At 35.3% G+C, this 14,467-nt stretch overlaps 1 protein-coding gene and 1 non-coding gene across 12 annotated transcripts in view; both read right to left on the reverse strand.

Moving 5' to 3' along the window:
* NCK1 (NCK adaptor protein 1) overlaps positions 1–14,467 on the reverse strand; it is a 75,985-nt gene that overhangs the window by 19,926 nt on the left and 41,592 nt on the right. The window lies entirely within an intron of this gene.
* LOC112834593 (small nucleolar RNA SNORA62/SNORA6 family) lies at positions 9,051–9,204 on the reverse strand. The gene has a single exon (XR_003210955.1). It is a non-coding gene; the product is annotated as a small nucleolar RNA SNORA62/SNORA6 family (small nucleolar RNA).

Raw genomic sequence — 14,467 nt, forward strand, 5'->3', positions numbered from 1 at the left:
AATGATGACTTTCTGAGGCAATAGAAAGCAGAGAGGGTTTTTTTTCAGGCATACTTTAACACTGACTCTGATTCCTTCCCTGTGGGAACGTGCACACACACATCCTTATAATTAATCTATAAATTTAATCCTAGGCCCCAAAGGAATTTATTTTGAAACTTGACAAACTGACTTTAAAATTTATCTAAAAGAGTAATCACATAAAACCGGCAAATGACATTCTACAGAAAATTAGAGTTGATCTGACACTGAAGGTTGTATACCCAGAATTTTCTAGTTTCCTATCAATAACCCAATTATCCTTCCAGTTGTCACCTTACTATTATTGTATTAGCCATGCAACTTGTGGGGACTGACCCTAGTTTCTAAGCTCTATTTGGGTTAGTCAAAGCTGTCTCCTCCAATCAAAAGGATAATAAGGGAATGCTACAAACAATCCACACACACGAATTCAACCACCTTGAGGAAATGGACCAATTCTTCAAAAACACAAAGTAACAAAACACATACGATATGAAATAGGTAATTTGAATAGCCCTGTCACTATTAAGGAAATTAAATTCATAACTTGAAAACTCCACCCCCAAAAAGAAATCTCCAGGTCTAGATGGCTTCTCAAGAATTCTACCAATTATTTAAAGAATTTACACCAATTCTACACAATCCCTTCTAGAAAATAGCAGAGGGGAAATACTGCCCAATTTATCTTTGAAATTGATATTAACTTATGTCAAAACTAAACAACAGTATAAAAAGAGGAAACTACCAATCAATATCCCTCATTAAAACAGATGCAAAAATCCTTAACAAAATACTAGCAAACAGAATTCAGCAGTATATAAAAAGAATTAATACTCCATGACCAAGTAGGGTTTTTTCCAGGGATGCAAAGCTGGTTCAATATTTAAAATTAGGGGTGCCTGGGTGGCTCAGTCGTTAAGCGTCTGCCTTCGGCTCAGGTCATGATCCCAGGGTCCTGGGATGGAGCCCCGCATCGGGCTCCCTGCTCGGCGGGAGGCCTGCTTCTCCCTCTCCCACTCCCCCTGCTTGTGTTCCTGCTCTCGCTATCTCCCTCTCTGTCAAATAAACAAATAAAATCTTTAAAAAACAAACAAAAATATATAAAATTAATCGGTATAATTTACCACATTAACAAGCTAAGAAAAATCATATGAGCATATTACTCAATGCAGAAAAAGCATCTGACAAAATTTAACCCCCATGATAAAAGTTCTCAGAAAAACAGAAATAGAAGGGAACTTCCTCAACCTGATAAATAGGATCTACAAAAAACCTACAGCTAACAACATACTTAACGGTAAAAGACAGATGCCTTCCTCCTACAATCAAGAACAAGGCAGATAACCACTCACACTATTCTCACTCAACAAAGTGCTGCAAGTTTTAGCCAATTCAGCAAGGCAAGAAAAGGATATAAATGGCATACTGATCAGAAAAGAAGAAATAAAACTCTCCTTATTTGCAGATGACATGACTGATTACAGAGAAGATTCTAAAAGCTACAAAAAAAACCCTCAAAAAACAACCCCCCCAAAACCCTCCTAGTACTAACTAGTGAATTCAGCAAGGTCACAAGACACAAGATGAACATGCAAAAATAAATTGTATTTCTATATACTATCAATGAACACATGGACACCAAAATTAAAAATGCAATACCATTTATAATTACTAAAATAAAAAAGGAAAAAAAAATGAAAGAGGTGCAGGGGCGCCTGGGTGGCTCAGTCAGTTAAGCATCTGCCTTCGGCTCAGGTCATGATCCCAGGATACTGGGATCAAGTCCCGCATCAGGCTCTCTGTTCACCTTCTTCTCCCTCTGCCTGCCGCACCCCCTGCTTGTGCGTGTGTGCTCTCTCTCTCTCTGACAAATAAAGCCTTATAAAAAAAAAGAAAGAAAGAAAGGATAATGCTATTCAATATCCAAAACTAAAAGCTGAATTTATTTGCTCCCTGCTCTGTGGGGAGCCTGCTTCTCCCTCTGTTTGTGCTGTCAGATAAATGAATAAAATCTTTAGGAAAAAAAAATGAAAGAGTTGCAAACCTAACAAAACATGAAGGAGATTGTTGAAAACTACACAATGCAGATGAAAGAAATTAAAGAAGATCTAAATAAAAGTGTTTTTGAAATGGAAGACTCATAAGGATGCTATTTTTTCCCAAATTGATACATAGATTTACATAATTCTTATCAAAGTCCCAGCAAAAGTTTTTTGTATATATAGACACTACTATTCTATAATTTAGATGGAAAGGCAAAATAACTAAAATAGCTAAAACGTTTTAAAGTCAAAATAAAATGGGGGGAAACTTATTATATAGCTAGAGTAGTCAAGATTGCATGGTATCAGCAAAGAAACAGACATGTATACCAATGGAAAAGAGAACCCAAGGGGCGCCTGGGTGGCTCAGTCAGATAAGCGTCTACCTTCAGCTTAGGTCATGATCCCAGCGTCCTGGGATCAAGTTCTGCATCAGGCTCCTTGCTCAGCAGGGCGCTGGCTTCTCCCTCTCCCTGCCACTCTCCCTGCTTGTGCACCCTCTCTCTTGCTCTCTCTCCGATTAAGGTACAAAAAGTAATTCAGTGGGGTGGGCTGAAGCTTTCTCAACAAATGTTGCTAAAGTAAAATGACATCAATAACCCCCGCCCCTGCAAAAAAAGTACAAGACCTAATCTCACATCTTATACAAACACAAACTCAACATGAATGACAACCTTAATTGTAAAATATGAAAATTTAAGAAAAATATATAGGAGAAAATCTTCAGGATACAGAGCTAGGAAAAGAGTTCTTAGACTTGACAGCAAGAGCAAGATCCATAAAGGAAAAACTCAATGGTAGAAAAACAAATTCCATTAGAAAACGAGCAAGACATGCAGACATTCACTGAAGAAGACAAAATAGAGATGGCAAACAAACACATAAAAAGATGTTCAGCAGCAGCAGCTATTAAGAAAATGCAAATTAAACCACGTTGAAATGTCACTACACACCTATCAGAATGGCTAAAATAAAAGAGTAATAATACCAAATGCTGACAAAGATATGCTGAAACTGGATCACTCACACTGCTGATGAGAGTATGTTAAATGACACAGATGCTCTAAAAAAAGTTTGGCAGCTTCTTATAAAATTAAACATGCAACTACCCATACCAACCAACTGTACTCCTGGCATTTATCCCAGAGAAATGAAGACTTTTACTCACACAAAAACTTTTACATAAATGTTTATAGCAACTTTATTTGTAATAACCAAAAATGGTAAACCACTCAGAAGTCCTTCAACAAGAGAATGGTTAAACATACTGTGGTATATTTCATACCAAGGAATATCACTCAGCAATAAAAAGGGAAAAAATAATAGATACATGCAATAACCTGAATGTATCTCCAAGGAATTATGCTGACAAAAAAAAAAAACCCCGAAATAATAAAAAAACAAAAACAAAACACCAATCCCAAAGTTTATACACTGTGTAACTCCATTTATATGACATTCTTGAAATGACAAAATTATTTTGATTGCCTGGGGTTATGGAGGGAGTTGGAGTTGGAGGGAAGTGGGGGTGGTTATAAAAGGGCAACATCAGGGATTCTTGTGGTGATGAAAATGTTCTGTCTCTTGACTGTATAAATATTAATATCCTAGTTGTTATAGTGTACTATACTTTTGCCAGATGTCACCACTGGGAGAAACTAAGTAAGGGAGACACTGGATCTTTTAGTTAAGTTGTAAGATTTCTTATGACTGCATGTAGATCTATAATTATCTCACAATTAAAAGTTTAAAATAAAATACACTGATTAAAGATAAAGCAAAACAAAAAATAAAATATAGAAATAATATGTTCACATTCCTGAAGTAAGGAAGTCTTTTAATATCATTTCAATGTTAGAAACTATAAAATGAAAAATGTTTAACTTTTATACAGCAAAGGACATTAGTACCTACTGCTGCTGTAACAAATTATCACAAACTTAGTGACTTAAAACAACACAAATTATCTTACAGCTCTGGAGGTTAGAGAGGTATGAAATGGGTTTTATGGGCTAAAATCAAAGTGTCAGCAGTGTTGTGTTCTTCTGTTGACTATAGGGGAAAATCTAATCCTTGCCATTTCCAGGTTCTAGAAGCTGCCTACATTCCCTGTCTCATGATTACATCACCCTGATCTTTAGTGTGATCCTCACATCTATTTTGCTCACTTTAACTCTTCTGCCTCCCCCTCATAAGGACCTTTATAATTTACAGTGGGTCCACAACGATAACAAAAAATAATCTCCCCATTTCAAAATCCTTAACATATGCAAAGTCTCTTTAACTATGTAAGGTAACATATTCACAGGTTCTGGACAATAGGATGTGTACATCTTTGGGGGAGCCTTTATCATACTTATCACCAAGATCAACAAACAATGAGACTAAGTTTAAAAATTGGCAAAGAACAAAGAGCAATTATGTAAGAGAAAGGACAAAGATCCTGAATGTTCTTATATAATTAAAGAAATGAAAATAAAAATCAAGGTTTTATTCTTTGTCAGAGTAAAAGAAAAAAACCCAAAGCTTATATTGTAAAAATGTACACAATAAGCTTTCCACTATATACATTATTGGCATTATTAAACTAAAAATTGATATAAAGCTTAACTTTTTTAATTATGTAAATTTTCAACACATATAAAGTAAGGAATAGTATAATGAACCCCATATCTATCACCCAACTTCAATTATCAATAATCTGACTTTGCAATTCACTGGAATCCTATGATTTCACCTATAAATACAGATAACACATACACCACAAAAATTGACAAATCAAAGGGTCTTTTACCTTTTTTGCCATGGGCCCCCTCCCCGTAGCAAAAAGGTTAAGTCTGGTAAAACCTATAAATCCTACTCAGAATGAGGTTTAAAATGCACTTAAATACATGACATTGCAAATAAAATAAACTATACTGAAATTCAGTTAACATATTTTTAAAAAACTTGTACTGTTAAAAATATAAGTACTTCTTTATTAAGAGCACCTGCAACAATTCTTTCATTTCATCTGAGTGTATTTAAATAAAAAGTCTTTTATAGTTGGTCTGAACTAAGATCTAAACTAAGTCTGTATATTAATGTTTTATATCTCCTTAATCTATATAACACAGTTCTCTTTCCTATTTTTATGCCATGTTGAAGAATCCAGCTTCATTTGTCCTGTAGCACTTCCCACACTGTGCATTTGATTTAGGTGCATCCTCATGGTATTCCTTTATCTCCCCTATTTCCTGTAAATTGGTAATTTTATCTAGAGGCTTTACTGCCCCACCCCCACCCCAGATTCTTCTGTTGCTGTTGGTGCAAGAAACTTCATAGATGGGGTGCCTGGGTGGCTCAGTCAGTTGAGCATCTGGCTTTAGTTCAAGTCATGATCCCAGGGTCCTGGGATAGAGCCCAGTACCCTGCTCCCTGCTCTATAGGGAGCCTATTTCTCCCTCTCAAACTCACTCTCTGTCAAATAAATAAAATCTTAAAAAAAAAAAAAAAAGAATACTTCATAGATATTCTTGAGAACTACTTACTACCGTAATACAGGAAGCACCCTATGTCTGGCTGATATTTAAAATGAATGGTGGATACAGCAGTATCAAACTGATTCACCCACCAAGTTCCCCATCAAACCTTCACCTAATGGTTTTATCAGCCACTGATGATCACTGCCCAGATCTACCATTTCCAAAATGATTTGCTACCTATACCTGCTTTTAGAAATTGCGAATGTTTTACTAAGAACATTTTTGATTACACTAATAACACAGACCCTACAAGAAAGGCAGAATATATGTCTCTGTGTTTAGAACACCAACTAACTAGATAAACAGCTAGATTCATTTGTTTCCACTTTTTGGAGCTCACTTTGTTTTTCCTTTTAAAAATTTAATTATTTTTAAAGTTTATTAATTTATTTAAGTAATCTCTATACCTAATGTTGATTTCACAAACCCAAGATCAAGAGTTGCATGCTTTTCTGAATGAGCCAGTCAGGTGTCCCTAAAATTTAATTTTATTTCATTATTATATAAAGCATTTAGATGGTTCTTAAAGTATATCAATCAAACAAGGTACATTCAGAGAGTTCTGCTTCCATACTCACCTTCTCTCTCTTTTCTCTCCCTCTCCCTACAGGATAACCATTTTTTATTGGTTTTGGTTTATCTTTCTATTGTTGCTTTTCAAATATGTAAAAGAAAACACATGTAAATTGGAAATTCTAATTTTCACACCCCCTCACAACAAAACATGTACACACACAAAGGGAGGGGCACACTATGTACTGTCTGAACCTTGCTTTAGGCTTAACAATATATCCTGAACATCATTCCACAGCAGTATGATTTCTTTTCTACTACTGCACAGTACTTTATCATTATGGAAGTATCTCAGTTCCCTCAACTAGACCTTACTGATGGACAATGAGTTGTTTCCAGCCTTCTGATAAAAAACAGTGCTGCAATGAATAGTCTAATATACATGTCATTTTGTTTTTCTGTTAGTGTACCTTTGGGTTAGAGTCACAGAAGTTAAGAATGCTGAATTAAAGCTTAAGGTTTACATAATTTTGTGAGATAGTGCCAAATACCCTATCCATAGGTTCTTTATCCTTTTATATTTTCCACAATATATAGGAGTGATTATTTTCTCACAGCATTACCAACAAACTATAGATTTTGGATTTCTGCCAGATAAGGAAGAAATGATATTTCTAAGCAGTTTTTAATTGTATTTCTCCATTACAGTGAAATTAAGCACCTTTTCCCAAATTTAAGGGACACTTACTTTTGTTTTTCTGTGTAGACTACCTGTTTACATCTTTTGCCCATTTTCCCAAAGTATGGCTTTTCTTTTCCAATTTTTAGAAGCTCTTTATATAGTAGGAATACTTGCCCTTTGTCTTTGATATAAATTTTTTCAGTCATATGTCTTTTTACCTTGGTTATTATATTTTACGTACAAAATTTTTGAAGAACTTGACAATAATTGTCAAAATCTTACATGCACATTTCTTTGAATCAGCAATCTACATACTACAGGAAAAAATAATGCAAGTATCTAAAGTCATGTGTGTAAGAATGTTCGCTGGGGCAATGCTAATTAACTGTGAAAAATAAGGAATAAAATGTACACCAAGAGTGTCTAAATTGTTAAGTACTGGCATGGTAAAATGACCAATAAATACTAAGCAAAAATGCAAATTCTAAAGCAACAGGATTATAATTATATTTTAAAAAAAAAACTCCCATTACATATATTTGTGTATGCATTAAAAAGTTCTGCGAGGATATACATCAAATTGTAAAAGTGGTAGCCTCAGTGAGTGGTAAGACTGGTAAAACTTAGTCCATACTCCACAGATTTGTGTGGTTTGAATATTTTACAAAAATATTACTCTACTTTAAAAAAAAAAAAAAGTACTATAAAGAGAGAAAACCAACTGAAAACTATAATAGGAACTGGAAGCCAAAACACAAAAGTAGGTGTGAGGAAACATGGAGAAAGTATGAGGAAAAAGAAATGAGAGGGAACGGAGGGAAAAAGAAATGAGAGAGAAATAAGGGTATAAAGTAAATCTGTTTTATCATAGAATCACAACTAAAACCTATCAATTAGAACACAAAGCAAAAAAAAAAAAAAACCCCACAAGAAACAAAAACAAAACAAAAAACACTAATAAATTAACTTTCCTTTGATGACTATTTCTTCAGTTAAGTAGCAGATAAAAGAGCTAACTTGAATTCAGAGTCCAGATAATAGGGAAAACTATCTTTAAATGAAGAAATAGGGATATGACGTGCTTACACTACAAGAGAGACAGCAACTGAGGCCAAATTATTTTAACAGCCATTTCCCTACTGATCTCTTTTAGTCAAGCTTAGTTCGAATTATATAAATTGAATATGGTATAACTCCACTATTCTTTGATCCAGCCAAGAGGCCTGGTTGTAAAGGTGGTCACTTAACATTCTATATTCTCCTACAGAAGTTTCAGCTCCATGTTTTCAACTACACTCATGAAATTTATACTTGGATGCTCCTGGCCCCTACTCTTGCTTTCAGGAACTGGATTCCTGGCCTTTTGTCTGTGTCCTTGTACCTGGCCCCTGAACCCAGGAGCCTTACCAACCAGTGCCCAATTCCTGCCTGATATCAAGTATCAGCTTTCTTTGATAGAATGTGAACTGCCTATTTTGATCTCCACTGATTGCCTGCCCTGCTCTGATAATACAAATATCATGGACCTTGGAATCGACATCAGTCCCTTTACAGTACTCACATCCTGCTTGCCTTTTCTGCCTGGGCTTATTTCCTGATCTCAGTTTGTTTTTCAAATTCACCTCCAATCTCATTCCCAAACTAGACCTATACACACTTGCTGATCATATTCCTGGCCTTTCCTGATCTGGATATTACAAGAATAGGACCAAACTGAAAGTAAAGAACTCAATTATTTCAGTGTCACTAAGGATAATACAGATTTTACTATTCTAGAGATCTGCATAAATTATCACTATTATTGGAAAGGGATCAGCAGATTAAATTGCAGAATACCTACTGGCTTACAATCAGAGGTCTTTATACCCTTTCACAAAGGCTGGGAGTTGTTAAAAATATGTAACTCTACACCAACGAATGTTTACTGAATGTACACAATTCAGGTATTAACCTAGCATTTCCCTCACAATAATCCTTTGAAGTATTATCCTCACTTTACAAAATATGATATAAAGCAGTTAAATGACTTTTAAACCTTAGAAAATAAGTGGTGGAAACTGGGAGACAAATGCATGTTCTTTTCACCCCCCCAAAATTCATATGCTTTTTTTTTTTTATTTTAATTCCAGCACAGATAACACAGTGCTACATTAGTTTCAGGTGTACAATACAGTGATTCAACAGTTCTATTAATTATTCAGTGCTCATCATGATAACTGTACAAGTCGATGTACTTTTGATTACCATGCTGCCTTTTTTTTTTTAAATACTTATAGAAAGAATTACTATCAAACTCCACTCACTGGGCCAGAGACCCTTGTGGTGTTAGTGAAAGATGTGCCTCTCATGTAGCACAATACCTACACTTGTGAGTTCACTGGCCAGCCAGTGGCCTCAACTCCAAGCTCTAACAATGTGTAGTACCATGCTGCCTCTTAAAGACCAGAAAATAAGGGTACAGGTTATAAATGCATGGAAACCACTGCCTACTAAATCAGAAATTCTCAAACTATTTAGTCTCAAAATCCCTTTACATACTTACAAATTGAAGACCCAAAAAGGTTTTGTTTATGTTGGTTATATCGATCAATATTTACCACACTGGGAATTAAAAGTGAAAAAATGTTTGGATTTTTTTAATTCAATTAAATATAATCATATTTAAATCAATACAGAACATTTTTATGAAAATTATATTTTCCCAAACATTAGTGAAAAGAGTGCTCCTATTTTACATTTTTGCAAATCTTTTTAATGTCTGATTTAATAGTCTCTTATCTGTTTTTTTCTGCATTTAATGTACTACAACATACTATTCTGGTTGAAAAGAAAACTTGGTGTCACCCAAATGTGTAGTTGGAAAAAGAATAGTTTTAAGAGTCTTTTCAGATAATTGTGGATATTCTACACTAAAACTTGACAAGTGGTAGTTTCTTAAATACTAGTTTGTAATGTGGACTCTAAAACTTTACCAAGTGAACTTTCCCACACAGTTATATTAAAATTCATTGGCCCAAGTATTTTTAATTCCAGAGGAAATGGGTATAAGCCCACTGCAGCCTCTCTGCCCAACTGATTACAACTAAAATCTCCAGAAAAAATACAAAGAATCAGCTCCTGAGGACTCTGAAAAGTAAATAATAACAGGAAAATTGGGAAGGGAAATCAATCTGAAAAAAGACCAATACATCAACAATAAATTTCCTTTTGGTTCCCCCCTTCTGCTTTATTTTCTGGCTTTGACCCAAAGGTAGGCATAACAGGAAATTTAATAGCAGGTACAGTCACGAAAAAGCTCAAGAGAAGCTCATTAGGCCAAAAGACAGGGGGAAAAGGCTCTTGAAAGTCAGAAGACTGTGGGTTAAATCCCTGAGGTTTTATTTCTTCTTTTTCCCCCTCTCCCAGTGCTGTCCTCAGGCTCGCCTCAGTTATGGATCTGCACCACTGCCACAACTGGTGGAGATAGCACATACAATAAGACCCCAAGAGAAAACCTATCTCTCTGGATAAAGGAAGATTAAAAGTAACCAGCTGGTAGGGGGAAATACCCACTATCTCACCAATTCACCCTGAAGTTGAGCACAGCCATACCCAGAACTGAGTAACAACATGAAAGACTAAAACTCATAATAAGAAAACCCAACCTTTCTGGTAAAAGGAACCAGGAAGAGGATTGCTGAGGATAGGTAAATATGGGGAAAACTGCCATGAGAAAAGAGCTGGTGACGGTAATCTATGACAAAGACTCTCTTCTCGAATAGTCAGGCTCCTCTAAGCCCTCTTCTTGGCTAGGCCTCAATCTTGGCCTGTAAAAACTGCAGGCTCTTAACAAAGACTTTGTCCACACTCCCACACTAAGAGACTTGAACAAACACTAGCATCGTTTCTAATGGGTTAAGGCCACATGCCTTGGATGACAACTCCAGCCCCATAAGTCCCTGCATGAGGAAGCTCGATATTGCAAGAATTTACTGTTTGCTCCAGCCCAAACTTGGTGATAGGAAGAGAGGTACCTATAACCCCCTTAGAGCAGTTACTTTAGAAAGCTTGAAATTATAAATATTTCCACTGCCCCTTTGAAAAATAAATCTTCTACCACCTAAAGGTGTCTTCTCAGAACTGAGAGCCATCTCTTTAAAATGTAAACATTCAATGGGGCACCTGGGTGGCTCAGCGGGTTAGGTATCTGACTCTTGGTTTTGGCTCAGGTCATGATCTCAGGGTTGTGCGATCAAGCCCCACATTGGGCTCCACACTGGGTGTGCAGCCCTCTTGGGATTCTCTCTCTCCCTCTCCACACACACTCCCTCAAATAAATAAATAAATAAACAAGTAAATAAATAAAATGTAATAAATAATTAGATAAATAAATAAAATGTAAACATTCAATGAGATATAACTCATTCTTGCTCCCAGTCCCTGTAGAGGGTAGGGGCCCAACTTTGGTGGACACCTTGCTCTAATTTGTACCACATCTCTTGTCATAAAGATAAATTTGTTTCTGCTCTGGGTAAGTGTCAATTACAAATCCAGATGGCCTAGTCAGGTAGACTAATTAAAAAAGCATTGAAAACTTAAGTACAAAATAACTACCATGCAAGTTCCAGACCATCCCTGACTATTACAGATAACACACAGACTCAAACATTACAGCAAAGGTTTAAAAATGAAACTGATGCTGGCACTACTGCCCACAAAAAGCAAAAAGATTGGTTTGAATCTAAACAGATTGATGCCTGCTCAAACAACAGCAAAATAAAGATTCTCCAAAGGATTTTAACAGGATCCAAAGTCTCACAAAATAATATTTAAAATGTCCAGTATACAATCTAAAATTATCCAAAATACAAAGAAGCAGGAAAATCTGGCCAACAAGAGTTGGAAGAAAAAGACCACCAAGAGATGCCAACCAAGAAATGACCTAGATGTTGGAATTATCAAAAGACTTAAAAGCAGCTGTTATAAAACAAACAAAACAACAACAACAAAGCAGCTGTTATAACCATGTTCCATAAGGTAAAGTGAACACTCTTGAAACAGAAAGATAAATCTCATCTGGGAAGGAGAAGCTATTAAACAAAATCAAATGGAAATCTAGAACTAAAAATCACAACATTTGAAATAAAAACTTCACTGGAGAGGCTGAATAGCAGGGTCAAGACGACAGATGTATTAATTTCCTACAGCTGCTGTAACAAACAAATTACCACAAACCGGGTGGTTTAAAATAACAAATTAATTGTCATAGATCTAAAGGTATCAATCAAGGACTCAATCAAGGAATCTGAAATCAAGGTGTTAACAGGGCTGTACTACCTCTGAAAGCTCTAGGGAAGAATGTGCACTTTACCTCTTCCAGCTTCTAGTGGCTGTGAGCATTCCTTGTAGCTACATCACTCTAACTCTGCCTCTGTGGCCACACTGCCTCTTCCTCCTCTTCTATTAAATCTCCCCCTGCCTCATTAGGCCACATGTCACTAGATTTGGTGCTCATCAGATAATCCAGGATATTCTCTACCTTTCAAAATCCTTAACGTCATTAATCACACCTTTAGCCATGTTAAGTAATATTCATAAATTCCAGGGATTAAGAAATGAATATATCTTTTTGGAGGTTGCCATTCGGCATACTACAACAGAAGAAAGACGATATGAACCTGAAGACAGATCAATACCAATTACCCAAGCTGAAGAACAGAGTAGGGAAAATATCTGGAAAAGGAACAGGGCTTCAAGGACCAATGGGATGATATCAAAAGAGCTACTTTGAAGTCCCTAAAGAAAAGATAATGGTGCAGAAAAAAATACTTGAAGAAACAGTGGTGGAAATTTTCTGAAAGTCTGCAAAGGACTTAAATTTACAAATTTTAAGAAACTAAGCAAACTCCAAACAGGATAAACTCAGACCATGTCCAGGCACATCATAATCTAACTGCTAAAAAAAACAAAGGTAAAAGGAAAAATCTTGAAAGCAGCCACAGAAGAACAACATAGTATATACCTGGCAGTGGTTCTTAACTGGGGATTATGTCACATCCAAGGAGATATTTAACAACGTCTGGAGTCAATTTTCATTGTCACAACTATAGAGAAGGGGACAGGATGGTGCTACTAAGGGAGACCAGGAATATTGCTAAACATCCTATAATAAAAAGGACAGCCCTCCACAATAAGGAATTACCCAGTCCAATGTGCTAAGGTTAAGAAAACCTAATATAGGAGCAATTTGAATGACTAAGGATTTCTCATCAGAAACCATGACCTATATCTTAAAAATGCTGAAAGCAAGCAACCAACAACCCAGAATTCTATATGCAGTGGAAATATCCTTCAGGAATGAAATGACATAAAGACATTCTCAGATGAAAAAAACTAAGCCATTCTGTTGCCCAGTGGACTGCCTCTGACAGAAATGTAAAGGAAGGTCTTAAGGCTAAAAGAAAAGTGATTATCAGAGGGAAACATGAAACTTCAGCAATGAAGGAAAAGCAAAAAAATGGTAAATATCTGGGTAACTATAATAAGATTCTTTTTCATCTCTTAAATTTTTTAAAACACACATAGCTCTTAAAAGGGAATATTATAATACTAACATGGGGGTTTCACAAATGTAGAATTCATATGACAATTATCATATAAAATGGGGAGGGCAATGGGACCTATACGGTTGTAAGGTTTTATGTTCTATCTTAACTGGTAAAATATAAATTCTAGATATACCATGAAAAGTATATTACGATCTTTAGGGCAATCACTAAAAAAAAAAAAAAGGGTAGGACAAAGAGATATAACCAAAAACCAGTAGATACAATAAAATGGATACTAAAAAAAAGCGCTCAAATAATCCAAAAGAAGATAAGAAAAAAACAGAGGAACAAAAAAACCCCACGAGAAATAGATAACACATAATTAAGCTCAAATATATCAATAATTACATTAAATAAATGGTCTTACATTAATTAAAAGACAGAGAAGTGATCAGACAAATTAACAAAGACTCAACTGTCATCAGAAACCTATTTTGAATATAATGATACACAGCATAAAAGTAAAACGATCATACAAACAGAAATCAAAAGAAAGCTGGAGTTGCCATATAAATATATGACAAAGTAGGTTCTGAACAAGGAAAATTACCAGGTAGAGAGACATGAGATGAGAAAAAAGTCAATTCATCAAGATGACATAACAATTCTGAATGTATATATACTGAACAGAGTTGCAAAATATATAAAGCAAAAATGATCAATATGGAAAGAAGTAAATAAATCCACTATTCTTGAAAACTGCAACTACTTTCAGTAACCCATAGAACAAGCAGAAAAGCAGCAAAAAAAACCAGATATAAACATCATCATCAACCAACTGAAATCTAACTGACCTTTATACAACACTAAACTCTACAGCAGCATAAACATCTTTTCAAGTGCACATGGAATATTCACCAAGACAGATCATATTCTGGACCATAAAATAAACTAATAAATGTGAAAGAATTGATATTGCACAGCATACGTTCTCTTGACTGTGACAGAATTAAACTAGGAAGTCAGTATCAGAAAGATAACTAGAAAATCTTTATTTGGAAATCAGACAACACACTTCTAAACAACTCATGTATCAAAAAGGAAAACTCAAGGGAAATTAGAAAATATTTTGAACTAAGCAAAAATGAAAACACAACA

Source organism: Callorhinus ursinus, unplaced genomic scaffold (genome assembly GCF_003265705.2).
Source record: "Callorhinus ursinus isolate GAN/ISIS: 27379988/994484 unplaced genomic scaffold, GSC_fseal_2.0 scaffold1, whole genome shotgun sequence".
Classification (NCBI taxonomy): Eukaryota; Metazoa; Chordata; class Mammalia; order Carnivora; family Otariidae; genus Callorhinus; species Callorhinus ursinus.